Consider the following 24,714-nt stretch of genomic DNA (forward strand, 5'->3'; position numbering starts at 1 on the left):
TTGAACAAGTCACTTTCGTTCTCTGAGCGTCAGCTGCATCATCTGTGAAGTGAGGATCCAGGCTTCTGCCTCTGAGCTTGTTACGGCGTCAGCTCACCTGGGCACCAGTTTCACCTCATCCCTTTGTATCTCTCCTAACAACAATATCATCAGTGCACCATTTCCTGAGCACTCACGGCGGGCCAGGCACTATTCTAGCATTGGTTAAATGCACTAACTCATTTAACCCTCACAGCAACCCCAGGAGGTAGGTACTATTACCATCCTCGTTCTGCGGATAGAGAAACTGTGGCAGAAAGAGATGCAGTAACTGGCCAACTCCTCACAGAGGCAGAACTAGGATGTGGACCCAGTATACCACCTGCCATAACTGCCTAAGCACCCGCCTACCCTTCTCTACCGGAAGTCCAGGCTCTCCCTCTGGAGCCCTCCCTCCTCCCCTGCACTAAGAATCCTACTCCTTGGGTGCTGCTTCCGGGCACTAGGTGGACAAGGAAAAAAGCTCAGCTCTCTGCTGTCATTGCTAGAGGCCGCCACAAGGTGTCGCTATTGAAAGTCAATCCTACAAGGTTGGGTCTGCTGGTGGCATGATGCTCTTACTGGCTCTGAGACTTCACTTCTGTAGTTCTCATCCACGCACTTAGCTATCATTCATCAAATCACTCTGGGGGTGGGGGCCTCTGAATCCAACAGGGCTTCCAGACTCCCCTTTCTTTTCTGGCTGGTCTCTTTTTGGATCCCTTGGGGTTCTTCCCTACCAGAATGCCGTGGGCAGGGCCGTGTCATTTGACCTCACCAGGTCCCCCTAACTTCAAGTTTCAGGGAGCCACTGAACTGAAGGTCAAATACCCTACACACAGGAGCCCCACCACCCCCCGCCTACCCCGGGGCAGCTTGTACAATTTGGTCTACCCCCTCTGCGATTTACTACTAGAGGGAAAAGAAGCATTTTCTAAACACGCACACACACACTCAAAAACAAAGCAAAACAAACAACATGCCCTGTTGTACCCTTTTCCTGGGGTAATGGGCATCAGCTCCCCTTACCTACTCATAGCTAACGGGTTCCGGGGACTGCTGTCTGAACAAAAGCCTACTCCATAGCACATGTTCTGTTCACTGGGAGGCAGAAGTGCTAGAAGATTCTTTCTCTATGTCTAAAGAGGGGATTGCATACCTTATGGCCATTAGGAACCCTCTCCTCCACCAAGTAAAAGCTTCCCACAACAGACATTAGGACAAGCCAAGGGGCCACCAAGACCTCATGGAGTGTGTTGAAAGTTTCTTTGTGGACTGATTTCAGAAGGCTGATGAATGTAGTTTTCTGTCCTGGGCAGAGAGAATCTGAAGCTGAAACTTATTATAAACACAAACCTCTTCAGAAAACAGAGAGTCCCAACACCAGTCCTCGGTAAGAGCAGGGGAATGCCACAGAAAATCAGGTTTTATCCTGAAGTATAACTGTAATAAGCGCAGCCAGATTTAGCAAATAAAAGTACAAAATATCCAGTTAAATTTGAATTTCAGATAAACAACCAGTAATTTTTAGGATAAGCATGTCACCTGCAATACATGGGACTTACTTTCTCTAAAAAATTATTGGCTGTTTATTTGAAATTCAAATTGAACTGAGCATCTTATAGTTTATCCATCAACCCTAGTTTTGAAGTATAACCATGATCAGAAGTAAATCCAAGTCCTAAGAAAGCAAAGATCAAAGGTACTTAACAGGTCAACAGCTAAAATTCATTTGGCTACTAGACACTGACCAAATATTTTAAAATTTTAAAACAGTGGTCCTTTAAGCCTGGCTACACATTGGAATTAGCTGAGAATTTTTTTTTTTTTTGCGGTATGCGGGCCTCTCACTGTTGTGGCCTCTCCCGTTGTGGAGCACAGGCTCCGGACGCGCAGGCTCAGTGGCCATGGCTCACGGACCCAGCCTCTCCGCAGTATGTGGGATCTTCCCGGACCGGGGCATGAACCCGTGTCCCCTGCATCGGCAGGTGAATTCCCAACCACTGCGCCACCAGGGAAGCCCAGCTGAGAATTTTTAAAAATATAGATATATAGATGCCCATGACTGTCCCTGAGGATTCATATTAAACTGAACTCATATTAATTCACATTAAAACATTCATGTATTAAGAATTAATAATATTCCTATGAAATAGGCAATGCTAATGTGCAAAGGGAGTTGAGGACCATTGTCTTAAAGTGTTGTCTGTACCTGCCTACTAAGTTGAAGACTTTTCTGAAGTGGTAAAGGAAATAAGACTGATACACTTTATTTGCAATTATAAGCTTCCTTAAACTTATAACGCACAGTGAGTTCAGACTGACATTAGCCCTGACTGTACTGAGGAAAAATTGGCAAAGAGATAGATCAGCTTACTAGTAGTTCCTGTTGTTGTAACATAACATTTCTAATCATATTCTTTGTCCTTAGTAATTCCACTTTAGAGTATAAATCCTAGGAAAATATTCAGCAGTCCAGACATAAGTATATGCAAAGATGCTAATCATACTATAATAATGAGGAAAAATTGTGCTTCCTGTAAAAATCATTTCCCTTTAGCCTGAGAACTTCATGATTTCTTGTAATAAAAGTCTACTACAGCCAAGTTCTCTCAGCTTTTTTACGTGGAAAATGTCTTTAACTGTTTTTTCATTTTGTTCCTTTTTTTTTTTTTTTTTGCGGTACGGTACGTGGGCCTCTCACTGCTGTGGCCTCTCCCGTTGCGGAGCACAGGCTCCGGACACGCAGGCTCAGTGGCCATGGCTCACGGGCCTAGCCGCTCCGTGGTATGTGGGATCTTCCTGGACCGGGGCACGAACCCGTGTCCCCTGCATCAGCAGGCGGACTCTCAACCACTGCACCACCAGGGAAGCCCTGTTTTTTCATTTTTGAAGTATGCGTTTTGAATGATTTTTTTCTTTCAGCATTTTAAAAAGCCATTCCAATGTCTTCTGGATCCTACTGTTTTTTTTATTAGATGTCAGCCATCATTCTTATTATTGTATTCTTAAATGTATGTGTTCTTTTTCTCTGACTGTGCTTAAGATATTCTCTTTAATTTTGGTTTTCAGCAGTTTGACTATGATGAGCCTTGGTGTGGTTTTCCTTATACTTATTTTTTTTTAATTAATTAATTAATTTTATTTTTGGCTGTGTTGGGTCTTCGTTGCTGCGCGTGGGCTTTCTCTAGTTGCGGCTGAGCGGGGGCTACTCTTCGTTGCCATGCACAGGCTTCTCCTTACGGTGGCTTCTCTTGTTGTGGAGCATGGGCTCTAGGCGCGTGGGCTCAGTAGTTGTGGCGTGAGGGCTCAGTAGCTGTGGCTCGTGGGTTCTAGAGCGCAGACTCAGTAGTTGTGGTGCACAGGCTGAGTTGCTCCGTGGCACATGGGATCTTCCTGGACCTGTGTCCCCTGCATTGGCAGGCAGATTCTTAACCACTGAGCCACCGGGGAAGTCCCTCCTTATAATTTATTCTACTTGGGTTTTCATGGGCTTCTAAAATCTGCAAATTAATATATTAGTATTTCTCATTAATTTTTAAAAATTCTCAAGCACAATCCCTTCAGATATTCACTCTGCCCCGTTTTCTCTCTTCTCTCTTTGAAGGACTCCAAATATGTATATACTATAGTATTTTATGTTGTCCTATTGTTCTCTGAAACTCTGCTATAACTTAAAATTTAATTTAAATTCAATTTACTTTTTCTCTTCTTATGCATTAGTTTGGATAAATTTTATTAACCTGTCTTCAAGTTTCTGATCTTTTCTTCTGCTGTATCTAGTCTGATGGCAAGACCTTCAATTAAAATTTTCATTTCAGTTCTAGAATTTCCATTTCATTCTTTTATAGGGCTTCAGATTCTCTGTGGAAACTTCCCATTTTTTCATTCATTTTGCCCATCTTTTCCAGTAAATACTTCAACACAGTTATAATACTTAAAGATTTTGTCTGCTGATTCCAACATCTGGGTCATTCCTGGTTCTGTTGCAATTGGCTATTTTTTCCTCTTGATTATGGGTCACATCTTCCTGCTTTTTCACATGTCTTCTACCTTCGACTGTGTGCTCACTGGTAAAGAATTGGTGGGTATGTGTGCCTTGAGGGGTTCTCCCCCTATCTTCCTTCCTGTTCCTGCTGTTGTTTTGTACTCAGTGAAGACTTAGAAGGAAACTATAGGTGAGTGCTCCAAAAGAAATCTCTGTCCACCCTCATTTCCTGTCCCTCAACTTTACCAGGCCACGGTCATGCAGTTAGTGAAGCCCTACAGATAAGAACTGGCAGATAGATGCCATTTAGCATCTAAGTTTGGGGGTGGGATTTTAATACATCATGCCAGCTCATGGAAATTTTAGCTTATTCAGCTAGTTTCTCAATGCACATTCAAAAATCCCCTGTTATGGTAGGTCTGCTCTTCTATCCGTCATACCGCTTTGATGAAAGCAGCCTCATGTCTCACTCTCCCAGCAAGGGCTCTTTCCACTCTGGAATTTAGTTCATTTTAAATTCTGGTGGATTTTTAACAACTAAGACTTTGCAGTTCATCCAGATTACTTGCATTGTCACAAAGAGAGTAATGATCTCTTGCAAATTTCTATATCCTGGAAATGGAAGCCCAAACGTTTTTCAGAAAGACTTATAAACTGAAAATACAGAGAGAAAGGGTGAGAAGGAAGCCTCTGACATCTGTAGACTATAAGATTATCCATTTCCTCTCCATATTTAATTGCTAAATTGACTCAGGGGAAACACCCCCAGGTCACTTGGCAAGGTTTGTATCCCAGCTGAGAAAGTCCAGGAAGGCTAATGTATCAAATGCCCATTGCCACAAAAACATCTGTCTTTAAAAGGCCACCTGTTTTAAAATGGGATGTGGGGGAAATGGAGTAGACACTAATTTGCCCTTATTTCACCAAATAGGATTTCTGATATCATTTAAAATGCCCTTTATCCTCATTTCAATATATGTCCACTTCTTAATCCTGCTGAATTGGAACCAAATCCAGAAGCCCACTTCTCTAACAAAACTCATGAGTATGAAGAGATAGTTTCCTTAATGCACACCAAAAAACTTGGGTACAGCTAGAGTTTATGCTATTTCACATGAAGAAAACTAGAAGAGAAAAAGGAGGCTGATATGAGAGGCCCTTTTTAGCAATAACTTTTCTGATGCAGGAGAGAGAAGACAAAATCTGAAACACAAACCTTCTTCCTCCAGAACACTCAGTCAACTGCTCTAGGTCTTATTATGTAGAAGGATATAATTGGTAGATTCAGTAAGAAATTACCTAAAAATCCACACTCAATTGGCTTTAAATAGTCCAAAACTTTATGGTCACAGAACCCTTTTTAACATCTGATGAAGAGACACAATGGAGGGGGCTACAGCTGCTCAGGTTTTGAAATTCCTTAGTGCCCTCCCAGGAAGAGACACAAGTAGGACTGTAAAAGAAAAAGAAGCTGTAGAATAGGTGAAGCAGTGCTTAGAAGGAAGAAGGTCTAAAAGCAATCATCTACGCTTCCATAGTAAGAAAGTAGAAAGGAATGAGCAGCTTAAGCCCAAAATAAATAAAGTAGAAAATGAAGGCAAGAATAAGAATAATGAAATAGAAAATTCACAATCAGTAGCATAAACCAATTAAACCAAAAGCTGTCTTTAAAAAATGTGATAGGGTTTCCCTGGTGGCGCAGTGGTTGAGAGTCTGCCTGCCTATGCAGGGGACATGGGTTTCTGCCCCGGTCCGGGAGGATCCCACTTGCCGCAGAGCGGCTGGGCCCGTAAGCCATGGCCGCTGAGCCTGCACGTCCGGAGCCTGCGCTCTGCAGTGGGAGAGACCACAACAGTGAGAGGCCCGCGTACCGCAAAAAAAAAAAAAAAAGTGATAAAATTGATAAACCTCTAGACTTACCAAGGAAAAACCCAAAATCAGAAGTTAAAGAGGAGTCAAAACTACAGGTCCTACAAACATTAGCATGATAAAAATGAATAATATAAACAAATTTATGCCCCCCAAATTCATCAACATAATGAAATTACCTATTCCTTCAAAGGGGCAAATTATAAAAACTGACTTAAGAGAGATCATCTAAATGATACTATGTCTACGAAAAAATTGAATTCTTTTGAAAAAGGAAAAGAAAAAAATAGCCCAGATAGCTTCCCTGGTGAAATCTATCAAACATTTAAGGAAATAACACCAATCTTACACTATCACTTTCATAAAAGAGGTGAAGGGAGTACTTCCCACATCCATTTTATGATGCCAACATTATCCTGATAAGAAAAAAAGTTATTATAAGAAAAGTAAACTCCAGGCTAATATCTCACATGACCATAAATCCTTAACAAAACATTAGCAAATTGAATCCAGCAAAATATAACAAGGATACTACATGTGACTTAGTGGGGTTTATCCCAGGAATCCAGAGTTGGCTTAACATTTGAAAAAAAAAAATCAGTGTAATTAACAGAATATAACAGAATAAAGGAGAAAAACAGAATGAAAGAGAAAAATTAACAGAATTTAACAGAATAAAAGAGAAATTAACAGAATAAAAGACAAAAATCATGGTTACCAAGAGACACGAACAAAACTTAACAAAATTAAACAACTGCTTATGATTTAAAAAAACACTCTCAGCAAAATATTGGAATAGAAGGAAACTTTCTCAATCTATTAAAAAAAAAAAAAAAAAACCCTATAGCTCCTGCATGTCAACAGAAAAATAAGCTGAGGGAGGAGAAAGAGTTGCCTAAAAAAGAATAGAACATTCCCCAAAAAAGTATTTCTATTCCCACAGGAGACAAAAAAAATTCATGATCACAGGCTTCCCTGGTGGCACAGTGGTTGAGAGTCCGCCTGCTGATTCAGGGGACGCGGGTTCGTGCCCCGGTCCAGGAAGATCCTACATGCCGCGGAGCGGCTGGGCCCGTGAGCCATGGCCGCTGAGCCTGCGCGTCCGGAGCCTGTGCTCTGCAACGGGAGAGGCCACAGCAGTGAGAGGCCCGCGTACCGCAAACAAAAAAAAAATAAACAAAAATAAAAAAATTTATGATCACAAGCCACTTATGACACTAAATGCTCAAGTGAAGAGACAAAATCTGTAGATAAAGATCCTTATAAGGATCATGAGAAGCACATCTTAGAAGCAAGGAACGACAAAGAATCAAGTAGCAATACATTACATAATACATATTCTTAACCCACCAGACACAGATTGAAAATGTGCAGATTAATGGGCAAATTGGCAGGAATGCTATACAGCCTAAACCCCAGCTAAGCCACTCCTCTTGACCTTCCTCCGACTTAACTAGAGAAACTGATGAAGCTGCTATTGAACCAGACTATAATGAAGGCGATGGTGAAAGTAACATATCTGTAAGAGAAGAGGACAGTTGTCTAAGGAACCGAACAATAAAGTGATGGAGGAAGCAAAAGAGCCTGGACACGGCGGCAGTCGGCCAGGAGCCAGAGTCAAAGCAGCCCCAGCATCAGTCCAAGTAGAAGTCATAGCCCTTCTGGAAGCCCAGCCCGAAGCCACAGTAGCATCACAAACCATATAATAATTAGGAATGAATTTAACAGAATGGGTGCACAAGACCTTGTATACCAAAAAACTGAAAAACATTGCTAAGAGAAAGTAAAGAAGACAAATAAATAGAGGGCTATGCCATGTGCATGGGTTGGAAGACTCAGTATTGTTAAGATGTCGGTTCGCTCAAAATTCACCTACAGATTCAACATAATCCCATTCAAATCCCAGCAGGGTTTTTTTTGGTAGAAATTGACAAGCTTATTTTAAAAGTTATAAGAAAATGCAAAGAATCTAGAATAGCCAGAAAACTATTTAAGGGAAGAACAAAGTACGACGACTTACACTACCTGATTTTCAAGTCTTCCTAGATTTTCAAGTCTTCCTATAAAGCTACGGTAATCAAGACGATGCGGTAGACCAGTGACTTCCATGAACGCGAGCTCAGTGCTGTACTGCATTGGCTGTAAAATGAGTTCCTCGGTCACCAGTAATGCAAGGTGGAATAACATCTTGGTGAATAAGGTATTTTGTCAGTGCATGGATACCAGTTTGGGAAAAAAATATTGCAGGCAGGAAAAGCAAATCTATATCAAAAGTAGGTGTCTGGGGCTTCCCTGGTGGTGCAGTGGTTGGGAGTCCGCCTGCTGATGCGGGGGACGCGGGTTCGCGCCCCGGTCCGCGAGGATCCCGCATGCCGCGGAGTGTCTGGGCCCGTGAGCCATGGCCACTGGGCCTGCGCGTCGGGAGCCTGTGCTCCGCAATGGGAGAGGCCGCAACAGTGAGAGGCCCGCGTACCGCAAAAAAAAAAAAAAAAAAAGTAGATGTCTGTGTCGGTGAGATTAAAATATCACCCCTTACATGGAGGAGGTTGCTCACTGATTCTCCCGAAGAATGGTGCTATGTTGGGGGCTCAGTGTTGGTCTTTGCTGTTGGCGGGTTGGCCTCTCAGCAGTGACTGTAGACAGAGACTTCAGGAGGTGGACAGTCCATGTTGTGGAGCCTATGCACAGTCTCCATCACTGCTGCCTTGGCCACTTTGATCATGAGGCCTTTGTAAGAACAGAGGTTGCTGGGGAAAGAAACTAACTAACATCCAGAGAACAGATGATTTTATCCACCTGATTATCAAAATATTTCTCTTGTATAATTACTCTTAGGTGACTATGGGGACACAGACCTTCACATTCTGTGGTCATTCAAAGATACCTATTCACACACCTTTTCCCCAGAACCTCCCCACTGTGATCATTTAACTGTGTCCTTTCCAAGTCCCTGACCAGCCAGCCAAACCATTAGCCACTGCCCATGAATCAAAGTAGATCCATACCTCTGGTCACCTCTAATTTCAGGCAAATGAGTAGCCAGTTGCACTGGGTGAAGTTCTACCCAGTGGGAGTATTTTCCTCCACTGCTGTCCTGTAGGACCACATCAGAATGGCTTCTTATTCAGATCTCAGTACAAATAAACCAACTGCAAAAAGACATTCATGACAGATTGTAAATGGAATGTGCATTGATACTAGATTTTATTAATATTATTAATTCACTAGATGTGATAATGAAGTGGTAGCACGTCCTGTTTTGAAAAAATCCTTTATCTGTTGGAAATACATTCTGAAGTATTTGAAGGTAAAAAGATAAGACGTATGGGGGATTTTACTTAAAATTTTTCATGGGAAAAAAGTAGAAGGAGAGCTCAATGGAAGAAGGATAACTGTCGAAGCCAGGTGATGAGTATGTACATGGGGGTTCATTAAACTGTTTTCTCTGCTTTTATATGTGTTTAAAATGTCACATAATAAAAAGCCTAAAAAATATTCTAATGAAAAGTATAGACAACCTCCCTTTATAAATGTACCTAAGAATGTAATCTGAATGTCACCTAGCCTCACCAGCCTGTGCCCTCAAAATAAGGTTAAATTTCCACTTGGACCCAATTTATGAGGACTGAAGCCCACTCACCCATCCCTGTGCACCAGGAGCATATTCTCACCCTCTCCAGAACAACTCCACTATTCCAAGGAGTCCTCAAAAGGGTTCCACATATTAGGCCACAAACTAGGCTGAAGCTGAGAGCCATCCCTCAGGCTCTGCTATTCTAGCTCCCACTTGCCTCCATCTAGACAATGTCTCAGCATTCCTGAGAAGCTGCTTAAAGAGGCTTAATCACTGCTGCTGTTGACAAAAAAGAATGGCATAGGAAGCCCTCCAAATTAAAGGAAACTAAAATACACACTAAAGGACATTAAATGCAACATATGCTCCTGAGTTGAGTCTTAGACTCGGGAAAAAATGGCTATTAAGTCATTATTGAGACAGCTGAAATTACCAAAATACGGACTGTGGATTGGATGATAGTATATTCATGCTAAATTTCCAGATTTTTATCATTGCATGGTGGTTACGTAAGAGAAGGTCTCACCCTTAGCAAATACACACTGAAGTATTTAGGGTGTAAAAATAAAGCAGATACTTTGAAAATTCTCCCCCTCAACCCAGCCTCTCAGCCACACAATTTCCCCCTGCCCCAACAGGCAATAAATGTTTCCTCATTCTTGTATACATCCACCCAGAGGTATTTCATGCTTTTGCAAGCTAACACATGTTCTAACACCTCCTTTACACCAAAAATCAGAGCATTCTCTATACTCTGTTCTGTGCCTGGCTCTTTCTTAATATATCTTGGAGATCATTCCGTAACAGAACATGAACCATCCCCTCACTATTTTCTACAAATATGTAGTATTCCACTGGGAGATGTACCATAATTTATTTAGGCTCCATAAAATTGGTTTCCAACCTTTTGCTGTGCTTTATTAAGATCTGCAGAATAGCAACCTTCAAGGGACCCAGGAAGATTTGGGAACACAAGCATATTACAAAAGTATGAAATTAATATGGTGATAATTGTGTCAGGGATTATATTTTAAATGGTTACTAATGAATGCAATGTTTTATGTTATTAACCAGGGAAATACACCTCAGAATGAATGATTAGTGGGTACGAAAAAACAAGAACGTGTGTGGGGAAGTCAATGTTAACAGCCCTCCGTCTTAGCCATTAAACCTGTCTGAAAGAGCATTTTAACACCATGGAATTTTTTTTTCAGAACTCTTAACAGACACTGAACGCAATAAGTGACGATCAAGAATAGTAGGAGAGCCACTGATGATGTTGTTGTTATTGTGTCATTAATGAAAGTACTGATAGAAAAAGAGTAGTACTTTGGGTTCATCAATAAAAGACCTGAAAAAATGTAATGAGTCATAACAACAAATAAAGTTGCCTTTCACTTCACTCTGCCAAATAAGGCTGTCCGGAAGGGGAGGAAGTTAACAATGAACTTAGAGAGCAGGGTGAAGTGTGTACATCCCCATCTATACATACACTGAGTTTGGGGTTGTAGGGACTTTCTGTTGTTGTTAATAAATATAATTCCTGTGCCCATTTTTATCTTCAATATTTTTCCTTAGGTTCTTAAATTACAGAAGATAGTGACTTAATTTGACACAGATTTAGACAATATCCCAGAAACCCAAGAGCACCTATGTCACCCATCCTGACCTAAAAGCTTCTCTCTTTGCAGGAATCAGAGTCCAGCATCTCTCTTCTCTCACAGACTCACCACCTCCTTTTTTGTTACAGTGGCCTTTTATGTGTTCTCACTCCTCCAACTGGACAGTTGGCCCTTTGAGGGCAGGACTACCACATCATAATCACCTAGGCTGTGCAGACTCCACTACTCGAGCAGGTGGGGGGCAGGCCCCGCTCTCCAGACGCGGCCCAGCAGAGGCTCCATCCACAGTGTCCACTGGTTGGTGTCACAGTGACGGTCATGTAAGTCAGTGTATCTACGCTGGCAGCGGTAGCATCGATATCTCCAGGGCAGCAGCGTTGGAACGTGATTTCGGGCATTGTGTCTGAGTATGAAGGCACCAAGCCTAGTCTTCTAGCTTTATTGGTCAGAATAGGCTAGGTCGTTCCAGAAAACAAACCCTGAACCTCTCAGCAGCTCACGCAATGAGCTTATTTCCCAATCACACGCAGGTCCATGCAGGCTGGGCAGCTCGCGGGGCAGCACTTGACCCAGCGGTGACTCAGGGCCCAGCTGCTTCTACAGTGTGGCTCCCCTGTCCCAGACTCCCTCTCACAGGAGAGTGAAAGCCAAGGATCTGGCGAGAACTTTTAGGGCCAGGCCTGGAAGTGCTGTACATTATTTCCCCCCATGTTCCACTGGCCTAACTCAAAGGTAGGCCTCCTTGCCTGAGTCCAGACGAGCTTCTCCTTTTATTTTTTTTGGCCACGCCACGCAGCTTGTGGGATCTTAGTTCCCCAACAGGGGACTGAATCCAGGGCCATGGCAGTGAAAGTGCCGAGTCCTAACCACTGGACCATCAGGGAACTCCCCAAGCTTCTCCTTTTAAAGTCCTACCTTTGGGAGCTGGACTTACGGCCAGCAGGGCCGGTCATCTTGCCCAGGCTGTCCTCTGGCTCCGGGGTTGGGGTGGAGGTGGGCAAGCCTATGGGAGCCACGCCTGCATGGAAAGAGCAAGGCCGCTGGCCCCTCACCAGGCAGGTACCAGGCCTGGGCTTAGGGCGTCCAGAGGGAAAATGGTCATTCTGAAACCCCAGGCGCAAGCTGAAGACCTTCTTCTAAGTGTAAGGCATTTGGGCTCACTGTGGGGACAGGTACAGGGTCTTTGCTGCAGAGCAGAGGTGATCAGACCTGCCTTCACTCCCGTGTTGGCCAAATTGCTTGCTGATGCTGTGAAAACCCCATCCCTAGTTTTTCCACCAACATCTCCTCTGTTAATGCAGAGGCCACACTATGAAAGAGGCAGTTTCCTGTGCCACAGCCCAACAGGCCCAGCCCCCCACCCTCAGGCTCCCATGGAGGACATGGTGACAGTGGGGAAGGTCCCTCCTCGGGGCAGCTGTAAAACATCCCTGGGGCATAAGGCTTCCCCTGGAATGTGGCCTTCTTCTAGCCAAGAACAGTTCCCGGTAATGAGCACGCTTCAGGCTGAATCCTCTTTCTCTGGAGAAAAATTTTCCAAATATAAAAGGATCGAGGTTCCTACTTTGAGAATCTCTTCCTAGAGGGTGACAGCCCAAATTCTCCCTAAAATAATAGCAGCAGAAAACAGAGCAGGGGAAGCGCGGAGGAAGTAGAGGCATGGATGCGGGGGACTCGACGACACCGCCAGGGAAATGGGCAAAGACTCTCAGCATCAGGCATTCATTCAACAGGCTGGGCCAAGGGTACTCGGGTGCCTGTCCACTGCTGGGTGTCAGGGTGCTGGCGCAGCAAGTGGCTAACACTGGACTCTACATCTCTCATTTACCAGTCATGAGCCTTGGACAATGTCAACTGTCGGAGCCTTAGTTTCTTCATTTGTCAACTAGAGATAAAATTCCTTGCCCAGACTGCTTCATAAGGTTCTCGCGATGAACTAAAAAGAAAAAGGCCACAAGAACACTTTATAAACCAGAAAGGGTTGTCTTAAAACAAAGCATTGTTATCATTGCAGTTGCTAAGACAAATCTTAGCTCTCCAGGGACCTACAATCTAGTTGCAGGAATAAATTAAGATACCTGGAACAGTAAAGTGGTAAATCATGGCAGTATGCACTGAGCATAAAATAATATTAGCAAAATTATATGCAGTAAGTTTTCTTAAAGAGAGTCAGGTGTAGAATGAATCAGACAGAACAAATTTCATGAAAGTCGTGGTAAGAATTGAAATGAGTCCTGGAAAAAGAGAAAGTTGTAGAGAAATTGGAAGAAGTAAGGCATTAACTGTGTGTGTGTGTGTGTGTGTGTGTGTGTGTGTGTAGTAGTAGTAGTAGTAGTAGAAAAGCGCAGCCAGGACATGTAGCATTCTAGGCTATAGACATACTCAGGAAGTGAATGGTGGGAAAGGGGTCTAAAGCAGAGGCTGGCAAACTATAGCTCCACAAGCCAGTTTTTGTATAGTGTGCAAGCTAAGAATTGTTTTACAGTTTTAAAACGTTATACACTTATTAGGATGGCCAAAATCAAGAACACTGACAACACCAAACACTGGTGAGGATGTGGAGCAACGGGAACTCTCATTCACTGCTGCTGGGAATGTAGAATGATGAGACAGACGCCTTGGAAGACACTTTGGCAGCTCCTAACGAAACTAATTATGCTTTTACCACATGATCCAGCAATTATGTTCCTACTGAAAGGAACTGAATACTTGTGTCCACACAAAAACCTGCACACAGATGTTTATAGAAACGTTATTCATAATTGCTAAAACCTGGAAGCAACCAAGTTACCCCTGAGTACCTGGACAAATAAACTGTCTGGTATATCTGAAAACTGAATGTCACTCAGAGCCAAAAAGAAATGGACTATCAAGCTGCGAAAAGACAAAGACGTATCTTAAACATATATTACCAAGTGAAAGAAGTCAATCTGAAAAGGCTACGTACTATATGATTCTAACTATACGACATTCTGCAAGAAGCAATGCTATGGAGACAATAAAAATATTCATGGTTGCCAGGGTTGAGGGGAGGGAGTGAAGAGTAGGTAGAGCACAGGGGATTTTTAAGGCAGTGAAACTACTCTGTATAATACTATAATACACATCATTATACATGTGTCCAAGCCCATAGAATATACAAAGCCAAGACTGAACCCTCATGTAAACTATGAACTCTGGATGATAATGATGTGTCAGTGTAGGTCCACCAATTGTAGCAAATGTACCACTCTGGTCAGGGATGTTGATAATGTGGGGGCAGGAAGTATACGGGAAATCTCTGTACCCTTCTCTCAACTTTGCTGTGAGCCTAAAACTGCTCTAAAAAATAAGTTTATTTTTTTTTAATGTTATAAGGAAAAGAAAAAGACGAGTAGGAGTGACATAGACCATAGTCCCACAAACCCTAAGGTATTTACTATCTGTCCCTATACTGAGGTTTACTGACCCTTGGCCCAAAGGATGAACACTAGACTGAATGACAGTGGAAATACAATATAACCCAAATTTGTGTGATGCAGCTGAAGTAGTGCTGATAGAAACATTTATAGCACTAAATAAAATGTTTACATTTAGGAAAAGCCTCAAATCAATAGTTTAATGTCCCATCATAAGAAACTAAAAATAGAAGAGCAAACTAAACCAAACGCAAGCAGAAGGAAGAAAATAATAATAATAATAGCAGAAATAAATAAAATTGAAAACAAAAACATAGAAAATCAATGACACAAAATCTGGCTCTTTGAAAAGCTCAATAAAATCAACAAACTTCTAGCAATACTGACAAAGAAAAAAAGAGAGAAGACATATATTATCCATATCAGGAATGAAACAGACGATATCACTACAGACTCAGCAGACATCAAAAAATAATAAGGAAATACTACAAACAACTCTACACACATGAATTTGACAACTTAGATGAAATGGACCAATTCCTTGAAAAGCACAAACTACCACAAGTCGCCCAATACAGTACAGATAATTTGAATAGCCCTGTAACTATTAAGGAAATTGAACTCATAATTTTAAAACTCCCAAAAACAAATTTCCAGGCACAGATGGCTTCACCACTGAATTCTGCCAAACACTTAAGCATTAACACCAGTTCTACACAATCTCTTCCAGAAAAGAGAAGATGAGGAAACTTGCCAATTCATTTTTTCCAGCTTTACTAAGGTATAACTGACAAATAAAAATTGTATATATTCAAAGTGTACAACATGATAATTTGATAAATGCATACACAGTGAAATGATTACCACAATCAATTTAATTAACACACCCATCACCTTACATAGTTACCTTTGGTGTGTGTGGGGGGTAAGAACACTTAAGATCTACTCTTTTAGCATATTTCAAGTATACAATAGAGTATTGTTAACTATGGTCACCGTGCTGTACATTAGATCCTCAGAACTTATTTCATCTCATAACTGAAAGTCTGTATCCTCTGACCAACATCTCCCCATTTCCTTAAGCCCCCAGTCCCTGGCAACTATCATTCTATGTTCTGCTTCTATTAGCTCTACTTTCTTAAAATCCACATATAAATGAGATCATGCAATATTTGTCTTTTTGTGTCTGGATGATTTCATTTAGCATAACATCCTCCAGGCTGATCCACGTTGTTGCAAATGGCAGGATTTCTTTTTTATAGCTGAATAATATTCCATTGTATATATAAATATAATGTTTTTATCCATTCATCCAACAATGGACATTTAGTTTGTTTCCATATCTTGGCTATTGTAAATAATACTACAATGAATAGAGGGGTGCATATAGCTCTTCAAGATCCAACTTCATTTTATCAAGTTAGTATTATTCTGATGCCAAAACAAAACAAACACATTGCCAAAAAAAGATCAATATCCTTCAAAAATCCTTAACAAAATATGAACAAAGGGAATTCAATAATATGTTAAAAAAATTATACACCATGACCAAGTAGGGTTTATTCCAGGGATGCAAAGCTGGCTCAATATTTGAAAGTCAATGCAATCTACCATATTGACAGGCTAAAGAAGAAAAACTATATGATCAGATCTACTGATGCAGAAAAAGCATTTGACAAAATTCAATGCTCATTCATGATAAAAACTCTCAGAATACTAAGAATAGAGGGGAACTTTTTTTTTTTTTTTTTTGCAGTACACGGGCCTCTCACTGTTGTGGCCTCTCCCGTTGCGGAGCACAGGCTCTGGACGCGCAGGCTCAGCGGCCATGGCTCACGGGCCTAGCCACTCCGCGGCATGTGGGATCTTCCTGGACCGGGGCACGAACCCGCGCCCCCTGCATCGGCAGGCAGACTCTCAACCACTGCGCCACCAGGGAAGCCCGGAACTTCTTTTTTTAAAAAATAGTAACAGCTAACATTTATTGAGCCCTTCCTTTTTTTTCTGGCCATGCCCTGCAGCATGTAGGATCTTAGTTCCCCAACCAGGGATCGAACCCGTGCCCCCTGCACGGGGGTCTTAACCACTGGAGCGCCAGGGAAGTCCAAGGGGAACTTCTTAATAAAGAACTGGGGTGCTGCTTTTTTTTTTGGAAATGATAAAATTAACAAACCTTTAGCTAGACTAAGAAAAAAGAGAGAAAAGATGCACATAAATAAAATCAGAAATGAAACAGGAGACATTACAACTGGTACCATGGAAATACTAATGATCCTAAGACTACTATGAACAATTATATACCAATGAATTGGAAAACCTAGAAAGGTGGAATACTTTCCAGAAATATGCAACCTTCTAAGGGCGAATAATGAAGAAACAGAATATATGAACAGACCAATAATGAGTTAGAAGATCTAATCAGTAATCACAAACCTCCCAACAAAGAAAAGCCCAGGACCAGATGGTTTCACTGGCAAATTCTACCAAACGTTTGAAGAAAAATTAATGCCAATGCTTCTCAAACTCTTCCAAGAAAACTGAATAGAAGGGAACACTCCCAAACTCATTTTATGAAGCCAGAATGAAATCTGATACCAAGCCATATAAGGATACTACAAGGAAAAAAGAAACTAGAGACCAACATCCCTGATAAATATAGGTACAAAAGTTCTCAACAAAATATTGACAAATCAAATTCAATAGCACATTAAAAGGATCATACGCCATGATCAAGCTGGATTTATCCCTGGGATGCAAGGATGGCTCAACACATGCAAATCAATAAATGTGATACACCAACTAATAAAATATGTAAAATCATATGATCATCTCAATAGATGCAGAAAAAGCATCTGACAATATTCAATATCCTTCCATTATAAAAACCCTCAACAAATTGGGTATGGAAGGAACATACCTCAACATAATAAAGGCCATATATCACAAGTCCACAGCTAACATCACACTCAATGGCGAAAAGTTGAAAGATTTTCCTCCGAGATCAGGAACAAGACAAGGGTGCCCACTATCACCACTTCATGTCAACATAGTACTGGAAGTCCTAGTCAGAACAATTAGGCAAGAAAAAGAAATAAAATGTATCCAAATCAGAAAGAAGGGGGTAAAATTGTCTCTGTTTGCAGGTGATATGATCTTATTTATAAAAAACCCTAAAGACCCCACCAAAAAAGACAAAGAATACATGAATCCAGTAAAGCTGCAGGATACAAAATCAACATATAGAAATCAGTTTCATTTCTGTACACTAACAATGAAATATCTGAGAAAGAAATAAAGAAAGCAATCCCATTCATAGTCATACCAAAAGCAATAAGATAGGAATAAATTCAATCAAGGAGGTAAAAGATCTGTACACTGAAAACAACAAGACTTTGGTGAAAGAAATTGAAGACACAAACAAATGGAAAGATATCCCATGTTCATTAATCAGAAGAATTAATATTGTTAAAATTTCCCTACTACCTAAAGCCATCTATAGATTTATGTAACCCCTAACAAAATTTCAATGGCATTTTTCACAGAAATGGAAAAAAATCCAAAAATTTGTGTGGACTCACAAAAGACCACAAATAACCAAAATATCTTGAGGAAAAAGAACAACACACTTTCTAATTTCAAACTATATTACAAAGCTACAGTAATCAAAACAGTGTGGCACCGGCATCACAATAGATACAAAGACAAATGGAACAAAATCAAGAGCTCAGAAATAAACCCTTACGTATATGGTCAACTAATATTGACAAGGGAGCCAAGAATACTCAATGGGGAAGGGAGAAGCTCTAAAATAAATGACATTGGGAAAACTGGATAACCACATGCCAAAGAATAAAATTGGACCCCTATCTTACATTACTCACAAGAATTAATTCAAAATGGATTAAAGATTTAAACATAATACTGAAACCACAAAACTCCTAGAAGAAAACATAAGGACAAAGCTCCCTGACAATGGTCTTGGCAATGATATTTTGGATGTCACACCAAAAGCATGAGCAATAAATGCAAAAATAAACAAGTAGGACTACATCAAGCTAAAATGCTTCTTCACAGCAAAGGAAACCATCAATAAAATGAAAAGGTAACCTACTGAATGGGAGAAAATATTTGCAAATCATATATCTGATACGAAGCTAATATCTAAAATATATAAAGAACTCATACAATTCAGTCATAAAAAACAAACAATCTGATTTTAAAATGGGCAGAAGATCTGAATAGACTTTCTTCCAAAAAAGACACAGATGGCCAACAAATACATAAAAAGATGCTCAACAACATTAATTATGAGGGAAATCAAAACCACAATGAGATAACACCTCACCCCTGTCAGAATGGTTATCATCAAAAAGACATGAAATAAGTGTTGGTGAGGATGTGGAGAAAAGGGAACCCTGAGTATTGTTGGTGGGAAGGTAAACTGCTGCAGCCACTATGAAACACAGTATGGAGTTTCCTCAAAAAATTTAAAATAGAATTACTACCATATAATCCAGCAATTCCACTTCTGGGTATTTATCCAAAGAGAAAAAAACACTAACTTGAAAAGATGTACATGCCCCATGTTCTTTGCAGCCTTATTTACAATAGCCAAGACATGCAAACAACCTAAGTGTCCATCGATGGATAAGTGAATAAAGAAATTGTGGTATAACATATACAACGGAAAATTACTCAGCCATAAAAAAGGAATGAAATATTGCCATTTGCGGCAACATGGATGAACCTCAATGGCACTATGCTAAGCGAAATAAGTAAGACAGAGAAAGACAAATACCATATGATTTCTCTTATACATGAGTTGCACTCATAAAAACAGAGTAGAATAGTGGTTACCAGGGGCAGATGGAAAGATGCTGGTCAAAGGATACAAGCCTGCCATTATACGATGAATAAACTCTAGGGATCTGAGCATGGTACAGCATGGTGAATACATTTAACAACACTACATTGTGTACTTAAAATCTGCTAAGAGAGTAAACTTTTAGCATTGTCACAACAGCAACAAAGGTAACCATGTGAGGTAATGGTTGTGTTGACTTGATTGTGGTAACCATTTCACAAAGTATAAGTATGTCAAATCATCACATCATGCACTTTAAATATATGCAATTTTAATTTGAGATTATACCGTAATAAAGCTGAAAAACAGAACATCATTAAAAAATACCCTATAGCTACCATCATAATGGTGACAGATCAAACGTTTCCCCCCTAAGATCAGGAACAAGACAAGGATTCTGCTCTGATCACTGCTAGTCAACATGGTGCTGAAAGTTCTAGCCAGTGCTTAAATAACATATGATAAGGAAATAAAAGGCATAAAGATCAGAAAGCAAAACATAAGACTGTACCATCTGCAGATGACATAATAATCTATATAGAAAACCTAGGGAATATACCAAAACAAAACCAACAAAAAGCAACACCCATCTCCTAGAGCTAATAGTAAGATTGTAAGATACAAGTTCAACTTATAAAAATCAATTGTAGGGCTTCCCTGGTGGCGCAGTGGTTGAGAGTCCGCCTGCCGATGCAGGGGACACGGGTTCGTGCCCCGGTCCGGGAAGATTCCAAATGTCGCAGAGCGGCTGGGCCTGTGAGCCATGGGCACTAAGCCTGTGCGTCCGGAGCCTGTGCTCCGCAACGGGAGAGGCCACAACAGTGAGAAGCCCGTGTACCGCAAAAAAAAAAAAAAAAAATTAAATACTTGAGTATAAATATAACAAACATACAGGACTGAATATAAAACAGAAAATGCTGATGTAAAAAATTAAGAATGTTCTAAATAAATAGACATAGCATGTTCATGGATTAGTACACTCAACACAGTGTTGAGATAGATAGATAGATAGATAGATAGATAGATAGACAGAAATTCCTATCCAGATCTCAGGAAGATTTTTTTCAAATATAGACAAGTTATTCTAAAATGTATATGGAAAGGCCAAGGAATTAGAATGGCTAAAACAGTTTTGGAAATGATGAATAAAGTGGGAGAAATAACTCTGCCCAATTTCAAGACTGATTACATAGCTCAGTAATCAAGACTGTGTGATATTGTTGGAGTAACAGACACAAAGATCAATGGAACAGAATAGAGCTCCCAGAAATAACTCCATACAAGCACAGCCAAATGATTTTTTTCAATGTCAAAGCAATCTAATGCAGGAAGGATTGTCTTTTCAACAAATGGTGCTGGACCAACTAAGACACCCATAAGAAAAAAAAAAATGAACCTTGACCTAAAACCTCACATCTTACGTGCAAAGTAACTCAAAATGGGTTATAGATTTAAATGTAAGACTATAAGACTTCTAGAAGAAAACAGAAGAAAATCTTCAGCACTTGGAGCTTGGTGAAGACTTCTTAGTCATAACACCAAAAAAGAGTCCTTAGACATGACAATTCACAAAAGAAAAAAATTGATAAACAAGACTTAACAAAATGAAAAACTTTTGATAAAGGGAAGAAAAGACAAGCTATAGACTGGGAGAAACTTTTGTAAATCACATATCTGACAAAGGACTCATCTCTAAATATATAAAGAATGCTCAAAGTTCAACAATAAAAAAGCCAAATAATCCCATTAGAAAATGGGCAAAAGACATGAAGAAATGTTGCAGCAAAGAACATATAAAGATGACAAATAAGCACATAAAAAGATGCTGAACATCATTAGCCACCAAAGAAATGCAAATTAAGGCCATAATGAGCTTTTACTACATGGAGAGGCTGAAGCAGTTAGAATTCGCAGGGCAGAGTCCTGGAGAGGAGAGAGCTTTGCAGAGAAAGAGCTTCAAAAATCTGCAGAGGAGTCTAAATCTTTGGCTGAGTATAAATCTGACCATGCATAGGGTAAAACTCAATAAGGTTGGTAGAAAACAACTAACAAGGAAAGACAATATTCCAGGGAGCTCTAAGCCAAACAATTCTCAGACCTCACACAAGGCTGGGAATCATTTTAACTCCTACAATAGGTGGAGGAACTTTGTTGAATACATAGGGGATTTAGTAGAAATCACATAAGTGTCATGTCCTAATAGTGTGGCTAAAATAACCCTACAGTACAGGAAAATCTATACCTGCCCTTTAAAACTTAAAGAATACGCTTGAAAAGGATTGATATGAACCATCTTAACTGCCTGCTACAACAAAACCAAACACTCTTTAAAGTAATGCAACAAAATAAAGCACTACTAAACACAAGATATAAAATGTCATACACAATAAAAAATTAGGCATATGAAGAAGAAAGTGCTACCCATAACCAGGGGGAAAATCAGTTAGTGAAAAGAAAAATCCAAATCACATACATGATGGGACCATGTCAAGTTGTCAGGAGGCAAGTTAAAGGAGCACCCAAAGGTCAGGTCAGGGATATTTTAAATAACAAAATATAATAGTAATAATGGATTATAACACATAGAATGAAATAAATATCCATGAGTCCACACTGTTATAATGAATACATGAAGGAGAAGGGCTAGCTCTTCCTTTCAGTAAAATTCCAATTTATACATGTAGAAGAAATGAAAATAGAAAATCATTTGGGAAATACCATGGTAATAATTATTGCTGGCAAAACCTTTCAATGGATGCTAAAAGTATGATAAAAAGGAGATATTTCATTGGTCTCAAAATATCACAAAGCTACTGGAATTAATAAGGGTTTAGCAAGGTCGCAGGAACAAGGTCAATAAACAAAAATCAATAGTATTTCCATATACTACATACCAGCAACAAACAACTGGAAAATGATATAAGAACAGCCAAAACTATATACGCAAGATTTGCACATTGAAAACCTACAAAGCAATCCTAAAATTTAAAAAGACTTGAATAAATAGATATACCATATTTATGGATTAAAAGACTTGATATTACCAAATGTCAAGTTTCTGCTCTATAACAAAGTGAATCAGTTATATACATACATATGTTCCCATATGTCCTCCCTCTTGCGTCTCCCTCCCTCCCACTCTCCCTATCCCACCCCTCCAGGCTGTCACAAAGCACCGAGCTAATATTCCTGTGCCATGCGGCTGCTTCCCACTAGCTATCTACCTTACTACGTTTGTTAGTGTGTGTATGTCCATGACTCTCTCTCGCCCTGTCAAAGCTCACCCTTCCCCCTCCCCATATCCTCAAGTCCGTTCTCCAGTAGGTCTGCGTCTCTATTCCCGTCCCACCCCTAGGTTCTTCATGACATCCTTTTTTTTCTTAAATTCCATATATATGTGTTAGCATACGGTATTTGTCTTTTTCTTTCTGACTTACTTCACTCCGTATGACAGACTCTAGGTCTATCCATCTCATTACAAATAACTCAATTTCGTTTCTTTTTAAGGCTGAGTAATATTCCATTGTATATATGTGCCACATCTTCTTTATCCATTCATCCGATCAGCAGCCTTTTTGTAGAAACTGATAAACTGACTCTAAAATTTACATGGAAATGCAAAGAACCTAAAATAGAATTTGAAGGACTCACAGTACCTGATTTTAAGTTTTATTATAAAGCTACAGTAATCAACAATGTGGGGGTGGGGGTGGGGAGTGGACTTCCCTGGTGGCGCAGTGGTTAAGAATCCGCCTGCCAATGCAGGGGACACAGGTTCAAGCCCTGGTCCGGGAAGATCCCACATGCTGCGGAGCAACTGAGCCCACGTGCCACAACTACTGAGCCAGCGCGTGCGCCTAGAGCCCGTGCTCCGCAACAAGAGAAACCACCGTCATGAGAAGCCCGCGCACCACAACGAAGAGTTGCCCCCGCTCGCCCCAACTAGAGAAAGCATGCACGCAGCAACCAAGACCCAACGCAGCCAAAAATAAATAAATTATTAAAAACAAAACAAAACAATGTGGGGGATTGGCTTAAGGGTAAGCCATGTGATTGACGGAACATAAAGTTCAGAAATGGACTCCATTCAAATATGGTCAATTGACTTTCAATGGGGGAAAGGAGAGTCTTTTCAATAAATGGTGCAGGAACAACTATACACCTTTACTAGCTGAGGGGAAAAAAAGGGAAACTCAATCCTTTCCTCATACCATACACAAAAATTAACTTTGGATGGATTGCAGAATGGTTATAACAACTTTATTCATAATAGCCAATATTTGGAAACAACCCAAACCAAATCAAGTGAATGTATAAACAGAGTCTTGTATATCCAAACAATGGACTATCACTCAGCCATAAAAAGGAACAAACTATTGACAAATTCAACAACATGAATGAATCTCAAAAACATCACGCTAAGCAAAGAAGTCAGACACGGGCTTCCCTGGTGGCGCAGTGGTTGAGAGTCTGCCTGCCGATGCAGGGGACGCGGGTTCGTGCCCCGGTCCGGGAAGATCCCACATGCCGCGGAGCGGCTGGGCCCGTGAGCCGTGGCCGCTGAGCCTGCGCGTCCGGAGCCTGTGCTCCGCAACGGGAGAGGCCACAACAGTGAGAGGCCCGCGTACCGCAAAAAAAAAAAAAAAAAAAGTCAGACACAAAAGAGGACACACTGCATAATTCTACTTATAGGAAGCTCTAGAAAGGGTAAAGCTAATTTGTTGCACCGGAGAGCAGATCAGTGGGTCTAGGGCTGGGGGTGAATGGTGGGGAATGACTGAACGAGGGAAAAGTCCTCTATCTGGATTGTGATGATGGTTACAAAAGTGTAAACATGTCAAAGCCCTTCAAGGTGTACATTTTAAATAGTCATATTTTATTGTATGTAAATCAGACCTCAATAAAACTGATCTTTAAAAAGTAACTGTAAATATTATAATCTTCTGCTCATCCCTGCATATCTATATATGCAGATATATCATCCCCCAAATCTGTGGTCCTCAAAACAGCAGTCACCTGGGAGGATTGTTTAAAAACTCATCTTCCCAGGCCCACCCCCAGGAGTAGGTAGGGGGCCTGGGACTTGACATTTGAAACAAGCATTCTAGATAATTCTGACTCAGGCAACCTCAAGTCCACACTTTGGAAGACTTGTCCTAAGTGGACTGTGGTATTAGATTTTTCTCCTGGATCAGAATAAGGCCATGTTTGGCCATCTGGTAAGTGCAAATCTGAGATTTACTCAGGCCTGGCATTTCCAGTTTACAGCAGGAGGTGACACTGGAGCTATCGTGGCAGAGAGTGTGATACACTCTCTTCATTTTAATCCCAGCTCGAATGACTCTGATCAAGCCACGCCCCTCATCTGTGAAATGCAGTTA

At 40.7% G+C, this 24,714-nt stretch overlaps 1 protein-coding gene across 1 annotated transcript in view; it reads right to left on the bottom strand.

Annotated features, from left to right (window-relative positions):
* The window catches only part of DLG5 (discs large MAGUK scaffold protein 5), a 189,964-nt gene that overhangs the window by 20,817 nt on the left and 144,433 nt on the right, over positions 1-24,714 (bottom strand). Inside the window, exon 32 of the mRNA XM_089897745.1 lies at positions 1-24,714. This exon is cut by the window's left edge and continues 20,817 nt beyond it; it is cut by the window's right edge and continues 6,629 nt beyond it. The gene's annotated coding sequence lies outside the window, so the exon portion shown is untranslated.

Source organism: Delphinapterus leucas, chromosome 16 (genome assembly GCF_059928025.1).
Source record: "Delphinapterus leucas isolate spDelLeu-1000000601 "Yukka" chromosome 16, BTC_Dleu_Yukka2, whole genome shotgun sequence".
Lineage (NCBI taxonomy): Eukaryota > Metazoa > Chordata > Mammalia > Artiodactyla > Monodontidae > Delphinapterus > Delphinapterus leucas.